Raw genomic sequence first — 13,774 nt, forward strand, 5'->3', positions numbered from 1 at the left:
ATGTCTCAGGTGTTTAACAAGGTCTCTGTTTTGTCAGATCTCGAATACCTCCCAATCCTGTGCAAGTTATAGGAAATGTTCCATTCATAAATTATTGACAATTTTTTTTTTCTGGTCATTTTTCTTTCCTGACTACCTGGAGTCTTATCTTCAAATGCCTACATCAGGACTGTGCAACAATTCAAAGGAACACCTATGCAGATTTGATAGTTCCTTTTCTGTGTATCTTCCTCTTGTAAATGCTTTCTACTGTAGTTAACCTACACCCTAATCTCTGTCTCTGCAGTCTCTCAAAACCAGTTTTCTGCATGAATCCCCCTTCCTGTCTGTGCTTTGGTAAAATCCTCCTATCAAAAAGTTAGCTGCAGGGCTTACATCATTTGTTCTCTATTCTGAGGGCTCATAGTCTTATGTTGTCTTTGTTCAATGCTGGAAAGCAGGATTTATTTTTCATTTATTTTGTTCAAATTTCTGGTTGTTTATGAGAAAAGACTAGTTCAGTTAATCCTTATGGCCAAAAGAAGAAGTCCTGGAGAACAAATTTTAAATGACAAATTCCAACTAGATGGGTCCCTTCGAAGAAGTACAATTTAAAAGAAGGTTTAGGGTGACAAAATGAGAAAATGTGATAGGTATAATCTGAATAAATGTTAAGTGATTAGTTAAAAGTGACTGAAGTCATTTGATAATGTTTATTTGGCATGACTAGTTAAATCCACCCTAAGTGTTTGGTTCTTCCCTTCTTCTGTGTGTTAGCTCAAATTTATTCTTCCTTAAAGGTATTAGTAGATATCTTAATGAAGCTATTAGATAGCATAGTTAGTTCAGTTCAGTCACTCAGTCGTGTCCTACTCTTTGCGACCCCATGAATTGCAGCACGCCAGGCTTCCCTGTCGATCACCAACTCCAGGAGTTCACTCAGACTCACGTCCATTGAGTTGGTGATGCCATCCAGCCATCTCATCCTCTATTGTCCCCTTTTCCTCCTGCCCCCAATCCTTCCCAGTATCAGAGTCTTTTCCAATGAGTCAACTCTTCACATGAGGTGGCCAAAGTACTGGAGTTTCAGCTTTAGCATCATTCCTTCCAAAGAACATCCAGGGCTAATCTTTAGGATGGACTGGTTGGATCTCCTTGCAGTCCAAGGGACTCTCAAGAGTCTTCTCCAACACCACAGTTCAAAAGCATCTATTCTTTAGCGCTCAGCTTTCTTCACAGTCCAACTCTCACACCCATACATGACCACTGGAAAAACCATAGCCTTGACTAGACAGACCTTTGTTGGCAAAGTAATGTCTCTGCTTTTCAATATGCTATCTAGGTTGGGCATAACTTTTCTTCCAAGGAGTAAGCATCTTTTAGTCAACATTAACAGCACCAGAGATAGTGCTCAACATGTAATTGGCCTTTTGCTCAATGAAGTGTAGTTGCTCAGTCGTGTCCGACTCTTTGCAACCCCATGGACAGTAGCCTACCAGGCTCCTCCGTCCATGGGATTTTCCAGGCAAGAATACTGCAGTGGGCTGCCATTTCCTTCTCCAGGGGATCTTCCCAACCCAGGGATTGAATTTGGGTCTCCTGCATTGCAGACAGACGCTTTACCGTCTGAGCCACCAGGGAAGCCCAAAAGGTATTAGTAGATAACTTAATGAAGCTATTGGATAGCATAGCTATTTAATCAACATTAATAGCACCAGAGATAGTGCTCGACATGTAATTGGCCTTTTGCTCCCGAAAAAATGTGGCAAATTGAGAACTATTAATAATAGTGCTTCTAGTATTAGTAATCACTTTAATAACATCAGGGCTTCCCTGGTGGCTCAGAGGTTAAGGCGTCTGCCTGCAATGCACGAGACCTAAGTTCGATCCCTGGGTCAGGAAGATCCCCTGGAAAAGGAAATGGAAACCCACTCCAGTATTCTTGTCTGGAGAATCCCATGGACAGAGGAGCCTGGTGGGCTACGGTCCACAGGGTCGCAAAGAGTCGGACACAACTGAGCAACTTCACTCACTTTAATAACATCATTTGGATAATAAGTTCTACTCTTCAAAGTGATTATATATATATATATATATATATATATATATATATAATGTTTTATTGGTCTGCTTGGGTTGTCATGACAAAATAACATGGACTGGTCGCTCAAACAAAAGAAACTATTTTCTCAGCCTGATGATTGAAAGTTCAAGATTATGACACTAACAGATTTGGTTTTTGGTTAAGACCTTTCTTCCAGGCTTGCAGAGTGCCACTTTCTAGATATCTTTACATGACCTTTTCTCTGAGAATGTGTGTGAGAGAGAGCTCTCTCTAGTTTTCTTCCATTTCTTATAAGTACACCAGTCTTGTGAGATTAGGGTCAAGTCTTTATATCTCATTTAACCTTAATTACCTCCTTAAAGACCCTATCTCCAAATGCTGTCAAGTTGAGGATTAAGGCTTCAACATATGAATTTTGAGAGGACATGGTTCAGTCCAAACAAATACCTTATTTAAGGGTTATATGTTATATTTAATATATGGGTCTGTATTTAATACAGTTAAATAGTTTTTACATCATCAAACAAGTATAAAGAATCCATTTTCAAAAATACTACATTGATTGCACAGATATTCCTTATTTTCAACCTGAATAATAATGATATATACAGAAAACTTGCATGAATACTATATGTAGTATTTAAAGAAAGATACTAATATGAACACTGCTGTTATTCTGCTGATTAAGAGACAGAACTTTTGTGTTGCTTAGATACCACATCATCCAATTCCAAGCCACTGTGTTCTCCCTCAACCCTATCACATCTCTTTTTTCCCCAAAAATAACTCCTATCTTAAATTTTGGACTTCCCTGGTGGCTCAGGCTGTAAAGATTCTGCCTGCAACACAAGAGACCTGGGTTTGCTTTGTAGGTTGGAAAGATCCCCTGGAAAAGAAACTAGCTACTTACTCCAGTATTCTTGCCTGGAGAATTCCATGGACAGAGGAGCCTGGCAGCTCAGGCGGTCGCAAAGAGTTGGACATGACTGAGCAACTAACACTTTCACTTTTTTCATCTTAAATTTTATAATAATAATTTTCTTTATTTCTATAGATTTTCTGCATAAACATGTAGACATAAACAAAAATTAATGTTGCTAATACCTAATTTTTATTAATGGATTAATAGTGTGCATATTTTTCTGAGGATTTCCATTTTGCTTGACATATTTTTGATATTCATTCTTTCTATCTAATGTAGCAGTAGTCATTTATTTCCAATACTATTAATATATAATATTCTGTTGATTGTGTACATTGTCATTAATTATTTTAACCCTTATGAAGATTTGGGTTGTTTTTGCTATTGCTTCTGTGATGAATCTGCTCCTATAGGTCCCCTGATGCATTTGAAATAATTCCTTTAGGGTCATTTCATAGGTAGAAGTTGGATTTCTGAAAACTGGTGATACACATGAATCCTAAATTGTCTCCAGTATGGTTACCAATCTGCACATTCACCAGCAGCACATGAAATCCAATTTATAAAGTCAAGTTTTTCTGAAACTCCAATAGCATCTATGATGAAACTCCTCTTCCTGTGTATGATAGGGACTTCTGTGTATTCCATGAATGGCTTCAAGATCAGTCCTTTATTCACATCTATCTTTGATACATTTATACTTTCTTCTCTTGAGTTTAAGTTGCTGAGTAAATCTATCCATTGAGTTTCTATTGTTAATACCATGATGTATATATATGAATATATTTAACTCTTGAAGATCTATTTGGGTCTATTTGAAATTTGCCTTCTTTTACTTTTCACTATCAATATACCTCAATTTTATTATTAAAGGCTATCTCCTGGCTGTTTTGTATGCTTTGATTGACTCTCTTTTTGCTTTAAATTGATTCTTAATTCCAAATAATGTGCTTCATTTTCTCTTATTTGTCTTTTTTGTTTTTAATATGATCCCATGCAAGTAATTTCACACTATTTTCTCTATGCTAATAATATTCCTTAATTGCCTCAAGATATTTTGTCAAGTACTTCTGTTTCTACATTTTCTCATTAAAATTTCCTCGTATTAATATTTAGTGTTCTATTAAATTTGCTCAGTATATTCACTCTGAAATTTTAAATACTTTTAAAAAGTCTTAGTCTCATTTAAGCTATCGGTTTCATTTTGGTTAACATAAAAATAATCAGGTATCTATCTATCTTTATATCATTTTTAAATTTAGAATCTAAAGCATTTCCTTCACTCCTAATATGGATTATAGGCATTTTCATTAAAAAAAAAAAAAAGGCCTTCCAACAGGTGTCATTTCTTTCATATGGTTCATCTGGAAATAATACTACACTTTTCTAACAGTATGCAGAATTGGTAAGGCTTTGAAAGATTTGTCATATAATACTAAATAAATTGGACATTTGTTAGACAGGTATATGCCCTGTTTATAACACTACTCTAAGTAATCAAATAAGACATAAGATGATACTTAATTACATATGCTCCCCTTCTGAGATAAGAAAAATATTGCCAATGAAGGTAACTATGTTGTGTCTGTGCTATACATTTAATAAAAGATTAAACAGTAGATTGGTGAAGAAAATAGACACTCAAAATGACAGATTTCTAGGGTTAGCAACATAGTTATTTTTGTTGCTTAGAAATAATAAAACCTAACATACCACTTCACCTTTCATTGTTTTTTTAGTCAATATAGTTCACAATTTTGAAACCTAAAAATTATTATGATAGGTTAATCAATAAAGTTGCATTAAAAATGAATCTCAAAATGCATAACTCAGCAGCTGATGTGTCAGCATGTGGTTAATTCAAAGGTTTACTGATTTGAGGCAGACTTTCCTATGAAATTGGATGACAGGCCCTTGTAAAGTAACACCATTTTTTGGTGAGCGTGATTTGAATCTATACTTGATAATAATCACTGTGTCCAAGGGTTATTAGAGTAGACATGAAAGCTGTAAAAGTAAGCACAGGTTCAAAATGTTGGTAATTTAATTATATTGTAAACTTAATTGTTTGCTAGTTTGTCCACTCATTCATCGTGTATCCCTTCTATAAAAGTAGCATACCTCAATCAGGCAGAATAATGAAGACATCCTAGCATATATATTCTAGTTTTTATAGAATCCTTTGCTATTAAATCTGTTTGTTAAAGACTCATGAGATATTCTTCCTTCCATACTTTTACTACATCATCTTTGATTAATGAGATCATTAGTATGACAAGTGTTTTAATATCAGTTATGCTTAAATGCAGGAGAAGGCGATGGTACCCCACTCCAGTACTCTTGCCTGGAAAATCCCATGGATGGAGGAGTCTGGTAGGCTGCAATCCAAGGGGTCGTGAAGAGCTGGACACGACTGAGTGACTTCACTTTCATGCATTGGAGAAGGAAATGGCAATCCACTCCAGTGTTCTTGCCTGGAGAATCCCAGGGACGGGGGAGACTAATGGGCTGCCGTCTATGGGGTCACACAGAGTCGGACATGACTGAAGCGACTTAGCGGCAGCAGCAGCATGCTTAAATGCATAGCTTAATATCTTCATGGTGGAAATATACTTTTCTCTTAAGCTAAAAGCTTTGTTAAAATTACATACAATTACCTGAATGCTGCTAAGTCACTTTAGTCGTGTCTGACTCTGTACGACCCCATAGACGGCAGCCCACCAGGCTCTCCCGTCCCTGGGATTCTCCAGGCAAGAACACTGGAGTGGGTTGCCATTTCCTTCTCCAATGCATGTAAGTGAAAAGTGAAAGTGAAGTCACTCAGTCGTGTCCAACTCTCTGCGACCCATGGACTTCATCCCACCAGGCTCCTCCATCCATGGGATTTTTCCAGGCAAGAGTACTGGAGTGGGGTGCCATTGCCTTAATATAGCTAAGCAAAGGCAGTAAGAAACAATCTTCTCTGCTATAATATGTCAGATTACTATGGAGCAAACAAATTTCTCATTGAAATACATAAAAATACTCTTTATGATTTTCAAATGCACCTTCACCATAAACATTGATATTTCTGTCAGGTAAGTTACCATGTTTTGCCCTTTGACCAAATTACTTCTGACAATGAAGGTGAGCTACTCATTAAAGTTCAACGTTTTTTAATAGACTGATCAAATTTAATTTAGAAGGGATTTCCCTGGTGGTCCCTTGTTAAGAATCCACCTGCCAATGCAGGAGAGACGGGTTTGATCTCCAGTCTGGGAAGATCTCACATGCTGCTGAGCAACTAAGCCCATGCACCACAACTGCTGAGCCTGCGCTCTAGAGTCTGTGCTGCACAACAAGACATCAGATCAGATCAGTGGCTCAGTCGTGTCCGACTCTTTGCGACCCCATGAATCGCAGCACGCCAGGCCTCCCTGTCCATCACCAACTCCCGGAGTTCACTCAGACTCACGTCCATCGAGTCAGTGATACCATCCAGCCATCTCATCCTCTGTCGTGCCCTTCTCCTCCTGCCCCCAATCCCTCCCAGCATCAGAGTCTTTTCCAATGAGTCGATTCTTCGCATGAGGTGGCCAAAGTACTGGAGTTTCAGCTTTAGCATCATTCTTTCCAAAGAAATCCCAGGGCTGATCTCCTTCAGAATGGACTGGTTGGATCTCCTTGCAGTCCAAGAGACTCTCAAGAGTCTTCTCCAACACCACAGTTCAAAAGCATCAATTCTTTGGCGCTCAGCCTTCTTCACAGTTCAACTCTCACATCTATACACGACCACAGGAAAAACTATAGCCTTAACTAGACGAACCTTTGTTGGCAAAGTAATGTCTCTGCTTTTGAATATGCTATCTAGGTTGGTCATAACATTCTTTCCGAGGAGTAAGTGTCTTTTAATTTCATGGCTGCAGTCACCATCTTCGGTGATTTTGGAGCCCAGAAAAATAAAGTCTGACACTGTTTCCACTGTTTCCCCATCTATTTCCCATAAAGTGGTGGGACCAGATGCCCAGAAAAATAAAGTCTGACACTGTTTCCACTGTTTCCCCATCTATTTCCCATGAAGTGGTGGGACCGGATGCCATGATCTTCGTTTTCTGAATGTTGAGCTTTAAGCCAATTTTTTCACTCTCCACTTTCACTTTCATCAAGAGGCTTTTGAGTTCCTCTTCACTTTCTGCCATAAGGGTGGTGTCATCTGCATATCTGAGGTTATTGATATTTCTCCCGGCAATCTCGATTCCAGCTTGTGTTTCTTCCAATCCAGCGTTTCTCATGATGTACTCTGCTTATAGGTTAAATAAACAGGGTGACAATATACAGCCTTGACGTACTCCTTTTCCTATTTGGAACCAGTCTGTTGTTCCATGTCCAGTTCTAACTGTTGCTTCCTGAGCTGCATACAAATTTCTCAAAAGGCAGATCAGGTGTTCTGGTATTCCCATCTCTTTCAGAATTTTCCACAGTTTATTGTGATCCACACAGTCAAAAGCTTTGGCATAGTCAATAAAGCAGAAATCCCACCACAATAAGAAGTCTTCACATCATAACTGGAGAGAGGCCCTCATTTATCACAATTAGAGAAAGCCCACGAAGCAATGAAGACCCAGCACAGCCAAAAATAAATAGATTAATACTTAAAAATTAGATATAAATTCTAAGATGATTATAAAACACTGCTTAAATATTTTATACATCATAGCTGATTTAATAAAAGTCTTACAATCAAAATAGTTGTGCAAATAAGTTCTATTTGCTTAAAAGTAGGCAATTTCTATGGAGAAGTCACATAATAGTAAATGTATTTAGAGTTTTTATTTACAAAATCTACCTCGTGTTGGACAAGTCAACATGAGATTGAGCTGCTAATTTCCAGTGAGATATCAAGGGCAGAAATAGGACAAATTTTGTATGCCAGGACTGGACTACTGTATCATGACTGTGGAAATGTTTGTATATTGCCTGCCCATGCTATCTATTCTTGGCACCAGTGAATACAATAAATCTTCACCTCAGAGACTCTGAAATGCATTATATAGCTTCTCTTTAAAAAATACTGCCACAACTTCCTTTAAAATAGGCCTGCTTGTAAAACCTGAATGTTGCAGAAACAATAGACTTCCTGCCAAAAAACATGTGAGCAAGAAAAGAGTAATTGACTTCACTAGCAATGGACTGAGCTTTGGATTTATTGTATTTGTATGCAGACATTTGAAGCTTCTTCTCATAAACACATTTAACCAAATAAAGTTTATTGAAGAAATGCCTTTATTGTGATAATTTGGGAAAGATTTAAAAAAAAAAATATTCTAATAGAATTATCCAGGGCTTCCCTGGTAGCTCAGCTGGTAAACAATCCACCTGCAATACAGGAGACCCTGGTTCGATTCCTGGGTAGGGAAGTTTCCCTGGAGAAGGGATAGGCTACCCACTCCAGTATTCTTGGGCTTCGCTGGTGGCTCAGATGGTAAAGAATCCACCTGCAATGTGGAAGACCTGGGTTTGATCCCTGGGTTGGGAAGATCCCCTGGAGGAGGGCAACCCCCTCCAGTATTTTGCCTGGAGAATCCCCATGGACAGAGGAGCCTGGCGGACTACAGTCCACGGAGTTGCAAAGAGTCAGACAGATTGAGCTATTAAGCACAGCACAGAATTATCCAATGTTTAGAAAATGAATTTTACTTCATTCTGAACTTTTAAAAATGCCTTCATTTTGGTACCTTATGACTGCATAATTTATACACAGGTGTGATTGGATCTATTATGCATTCCAACTCTTCAAAGGCTTAGAAATGTCATGAGCATTACTCTGATTAATAAGCAAAGGAAAACCCTCTCTACCCATTATGGAGAATACTTTTCAATAAATTTTGTAATCCATCTGTGTCACAATTTCACTAAGAAAGGGCAAACTTTCATCTGTGTTCTTTCTTCAATTCTGTCCATTGTCCATTTTTTAAATAGACATGTGCTATTATTACCATCAGCCTACTCACTGGATAAGTCCCTGATGCTGGAAAAGACTGAATGCAGAAGAAGAGAGCATCAGAGGATGAGACGGCTGAATAGCATCACCAGTGCAATGGACATGAACTTGGGCAAACTTCGGGAGATGGTGACAGACAGGAAGGCCTGGCGTGCTGCAGTCTATGGGGGTTGCAAAGAGTCGGACACAACTGGGTGACTTAACAACAAATTATTACCATCATCCAGACCTTTTAGGGTTAACATGTAACTGGCATAATAACATATGTATCCAGTTCCAGTTCCAATTCAGTCACTCAGTCCTGTCAGACTCTTTGGACCCCATGAATTGCAGCACGTCAGGCCTCCCTGTCCATCACCAACTGCTGGAGTCTACCCAAACCCATGTCCATTGAGTCGGTGATGCCATCCAACCATCGCATCCTCTGTCATCCCCTTCTCCTCCCACCTTCAATCTTTCCCAGCATCAGGGTCATTTCCAATGAGTCAGCTCTTCACATCAAGTGGCCAAAGTATTGGAGTTTCAGCTTCAAAGTCAGTCCTTCCAATGAACACCCAGGACTGATCTCCTTTAGGATGGACTGGTTGGATCTCCTTGCAGTCCAAGGGACTCTCAAGAGTCTTCTCCAACACCACAGTTCAAATGCATCAATTCTTCTGTGCTCAGCTTTCTTTATAGTCCAACTCTCGCATCCATACATGACCACCGGAAAAACCATAGCCTTGACTAGATGGACCTTTGTTGACAAAGTAATGTCTCTACTTTTTAATATGCTGTCTAGGTTGGTCATAACTTTCCTTCCAAGGAGTAAGCGTCTTTTAATTTCATGGCTGCAATCACCATCTGCACTGATTTTGGAGCCCCCAAAAATAAAGTCAACCACTGTTTCCCCGTCTATTTGCCATGAAGTGATGGGACCAGATGCCATGGTCTTAGTTTTCTGAATGTTGAGCTTTAAGCCAACTTTTTCACTCATATGTATAACCTTTTAAAATATTCTTCATTATCTGCAGCAAAGTCCAGTGTTTTGTGTTTAAGAGAGGAACCAGATTTTTAAAAAATAATGTATCCTTCAAAAACACTTCCATCACTAATCATCTGTGATATTAAATGTAGATGGCATGTCATTTACACTTAAGCATCATTATAATGCTGTTCTTCAGATGTGAGTGAGGGTTGCTCATTATAGATAATATCTAGTATTAGGGAAATTAGTAATGATGTTTTAAAAATTCTATTCTCTCACGAGTAGATACGCGGCAAGTTTTAAGCATAACTTTCTGGTATGGCGAGATAGTTGAGATATTTCCTGGTTATATGGCATCTTGTACCATATATGTAAATATTGGAAATGTCTGGAAGTGAACTGAAGAACTGTTTTCCACCTTAAGGCTGAACAATAGCCATCTTGTGAGCCACGGACATGTTTCTCAGAAGGAGCATATATTTGAGGTATTGAAAATTATGTATAAGATTACATTAAATCAACAAGTTCATGAAGCTCAGAGTAGGTTATATCTCTTTCCCTGAAAATGCTAGTTGAACAGCTGATAATACTCTTTAACAGATATTTGAAGGCAAAATGTTAGATGGTGGTTAACACAATCCTCAAGATTTTCTTTTCAAGTCAGAATGATTGACAAGGTTTTTGATTGCAAGTGTTGATTTAAACTTTGAGACTGCCTAGTTATTAAAATAAAGGCAGAATCTAACACCTTTTAATAGACAGAAATGTGAGAGCAAGACAGTTGCAATGTAACAAATATTCTTGGCAGCTCAGACACTCATTTTTCTTCTATTACAACCAACAGCAACATTTTAGTCAAGCAAAAAAATATTTTATCACTTTTCTTGGTTGAAATAATTTAGACTTCCTTTTTTTATAAAAGTGATTATAAATGTTAATCTCCTTGATGAATTCAGAGATAATTTGCTACTGAGAATTATCAGTCACAAGTGATAATTTAACTTCATTGGATTTGATGACATTGAATCCACTGATGTTTCACTAATAATATTTTAACAAAAGATGGAAGAGTGACCTAAACTAATTACAGAAGAACAGTTCAAAATTGAATGATATTAGAGTTCTAGGAAGGAAGTATATGATATTACAATATAGTAATTGTTAAAGAATTATTAACTGGGAACATTTTGATGAAACCTAAACAAAAAATCTACAAAGTTTTCAGACCCCCAGTGAAATGTATATGCATAGTGTAGATGTATGAAATGCAGATGCATAGATCTTGCAGATCTATACAAAATTTGTATGTTATTGTCATGGTCGATCACTTTTTACACTTAGGTAGAAGTAGGTAGAAAAAGCAAACATAAAACACTGGATCAAATTTTGTCCTGGTTTCAACTTTCATGTCATTTTCATTTCAAGCAAGTGATTTGCCTGTTACCCAATGGCCAGTTTCCTTATCTACAAATAGAAAATAATGCCTACTTTATTATATGAACATTTCAATTTAATATATTTCAGAAGTATTTTTAAGCTAAGTTATAAGTTATTATTATTATTAGAGTTGCCAATTTTATACTTAGTGAAATAATAAGACACAGGTGGTCAGATATTACAGTTACTCCAAAATACATTGCTGAAAATGATTCTACTCTAAACTGACACCTAAACATTTTATTTTAGCATAGGTAAATGAAATTGTGATATTATTTAAGTATTGACAGCAATAGAACATGAATACTATAATAAATTTATATCACCATCATTCATTTAAAGTATACAACGGGACTTCCCTGGTGATCCAGTGGCTCAGACTCTACGCTCCCATTCAGGGGACCTGGGTCTGATCCCTGGTCAGGGAACTAGATCCCACGTGCTACAATTAAAGACCCTGCATACCACAACCAAGACCTGGTGCAGCCAAATAAATAAATAATGAAAGTGAAAGTGAAGTCACTCAGTCATGTCCGACTCTTTGAGACCACATGGACTGTAGTCTACCAGGCTCCTTCCTCCATGGGACTGTCCAGGCAAGAGTACTGGAATGGGTTGCCATTTCCTTCTCCAGGGGATCTTCCCGACCCAGGGATCGAACCTGGGTCTCCTGCATTCCAGACAGACGCTTTAACCTCTGAGCCACCAGGGAAACCCAAATAAATAATAAAAAGTATTAATTTATTTTTAATACCAAATTATTATTTAATAGGAAATTTTATACCATTAATTTTGTCTACTTGAATTTTTATTACCATTCTAATTCTGCAACATTAATTTATCCTAAAGTATGATTTTAAACAGTATTCTATTGACCATCTTATTGTATTTTTCTACAGATATTTATTTTTAAATTTAAATATTATGTAGCCATAAAGCTCTATGTATCTCTTAGAGTGACTTTTTATTGAAGTATTATTTGTACTTGATTTACTTAACACAGGAAAAATATAATGAATTTTAATAAATACTATTTTTATAAAGTAAAATTCATTTGAGATGGTCATGGATTACTTGAAACGGTTGTGGAAACGTTCCTATATTTGCCATTCTGGAGATTTTTCCACATCAGGACAAGCACTGGAGGGAGTTTTGAGACTGCCATATGCTTTTTTAAAAAAATAATAGTGAAAAAGATTATTATGTAAGGGGGAAGAGAAAAGAAAAACCTTCAGGGCAGACAACTTTTTAGGTGAATCAATTTTATAATAGACTACAAATATAACTTAAGAATACTATATCTGATTTCTTTAAAACTATGAATACTTTAATTTAATAGCCCTTTGTTAAAACTTTGGGAACTGCTAAGAGTACAAATTAGAAAACGATTTTCCTAACACTCCGTTGCCCCCTCAAAACATCAAACCTCTGACACTCTTTATTGATTCTGAGTAGTCAATCATCTTTCCAGTCTGTTTCCTTCAGTGACTGAAATTGTCTTAACAGTAATTGAAATGGAAAAAACATAATTCAAGAGCGGCCAGGTGGACCTAAGTAAGGCTAGCCTAGGTAGACTCTAGTCAGATCCCCTATGGAGAGAACATTTGTGTGTTTCCATTGAAAGTTTGACTGTGAAGAAAGCTGAGCACCGAAGAATTGATGCTTTTGAACTGTGGTGTTGGAGAAGACTCTTGAGAGTCCTTTGGAATGCAAGGAGATCCAACCAGTCCATTCTAAAGGAGATCAGTCCTGGGTGTTCATTGGAAGGACTGAAACTACAATACTTTGGCCACCTCAGAATGCGAAGAGTTGACTCATTGGAAAAGACCCTGATGCTGGGAGGGATTGGGAGCAGGAGGAGAAGGGGAAGACAGAGGATGAGATGGCTGGAAGGCATCACCGACTTGATGGAAATGAGTTTGAGTGAACTCAGGGAGTTGGTGATGGACAGGGAGGCCTGGTGTGCTGTGTGATTCATGGGGTCACAAAGAGTCAGACACAACTGAGCAACTGAACTGAACTGAAGCCTAGCCTATTCTCTCTAGTTTTCTCTAGCTCAGAGAATTTAAAGTCTCTGACATACAGGGGTGGAAAGAGCCACCAATGTAATTAACAGAAGGCAATGGCAACCCACTCCACTACTCTTGCCTGGAAAATCCCATGGACAGGGGAGCCTGGTAGGCTGCAGTCTATGGGGTCGCTAGGAGTCAGACATGACTAAGCGACTTCACTTTCACTTTTCACTTTCATGCATTGGAGAAGGAAATGGCAACCCACTCCAGTATTCTTGCCTGGAGAATCCCAGGGACGGGGGAGCCTGGTGGGCTGCCATCTATGGTGTTGCACAGAGTCGGACACGACTGAAGCAACTTAGCAGCAGCAGCAGCAGTATTTATTGCACAACCTATCACGGAGGTGGATTGG

At 38.0% G+C, this 13,774-nt stretch overlaps 1 non-coding gene across 1 annotated transcript; it reads right to left on the minus strand.

Moving 5' to 3' along the window:
• Positions 1-11,990: 11,990 nt before the first annotated feature.
• On the minus strand, positions 11,991-12,062 carry TRNAS-GGA (transfer RNA serine (anticodon GGA)). Its single transcript has one exon. It is a non-coding gene; the product is annotated as a tRNA-Ser (tRNA).
• Positions 12,063-13,774: the final 1,712 nt, after the last annotated feature.

Source organism: Bos taurus, chromosome 4 (assembly GCF_002263795.3).
Source record: "Bos taurus isolate L1 Dominette 01449 registration number 42190680 breed Hereford chromosome 4, ARS-UCD2.0, whole genome shotgun sequence".
Classification (NCBI taxonomy): Eukaryota; Metazoa; Chordata; class Mammalia; order Artiodactyla; family Bovidae; genus Bos; species Bos taurus.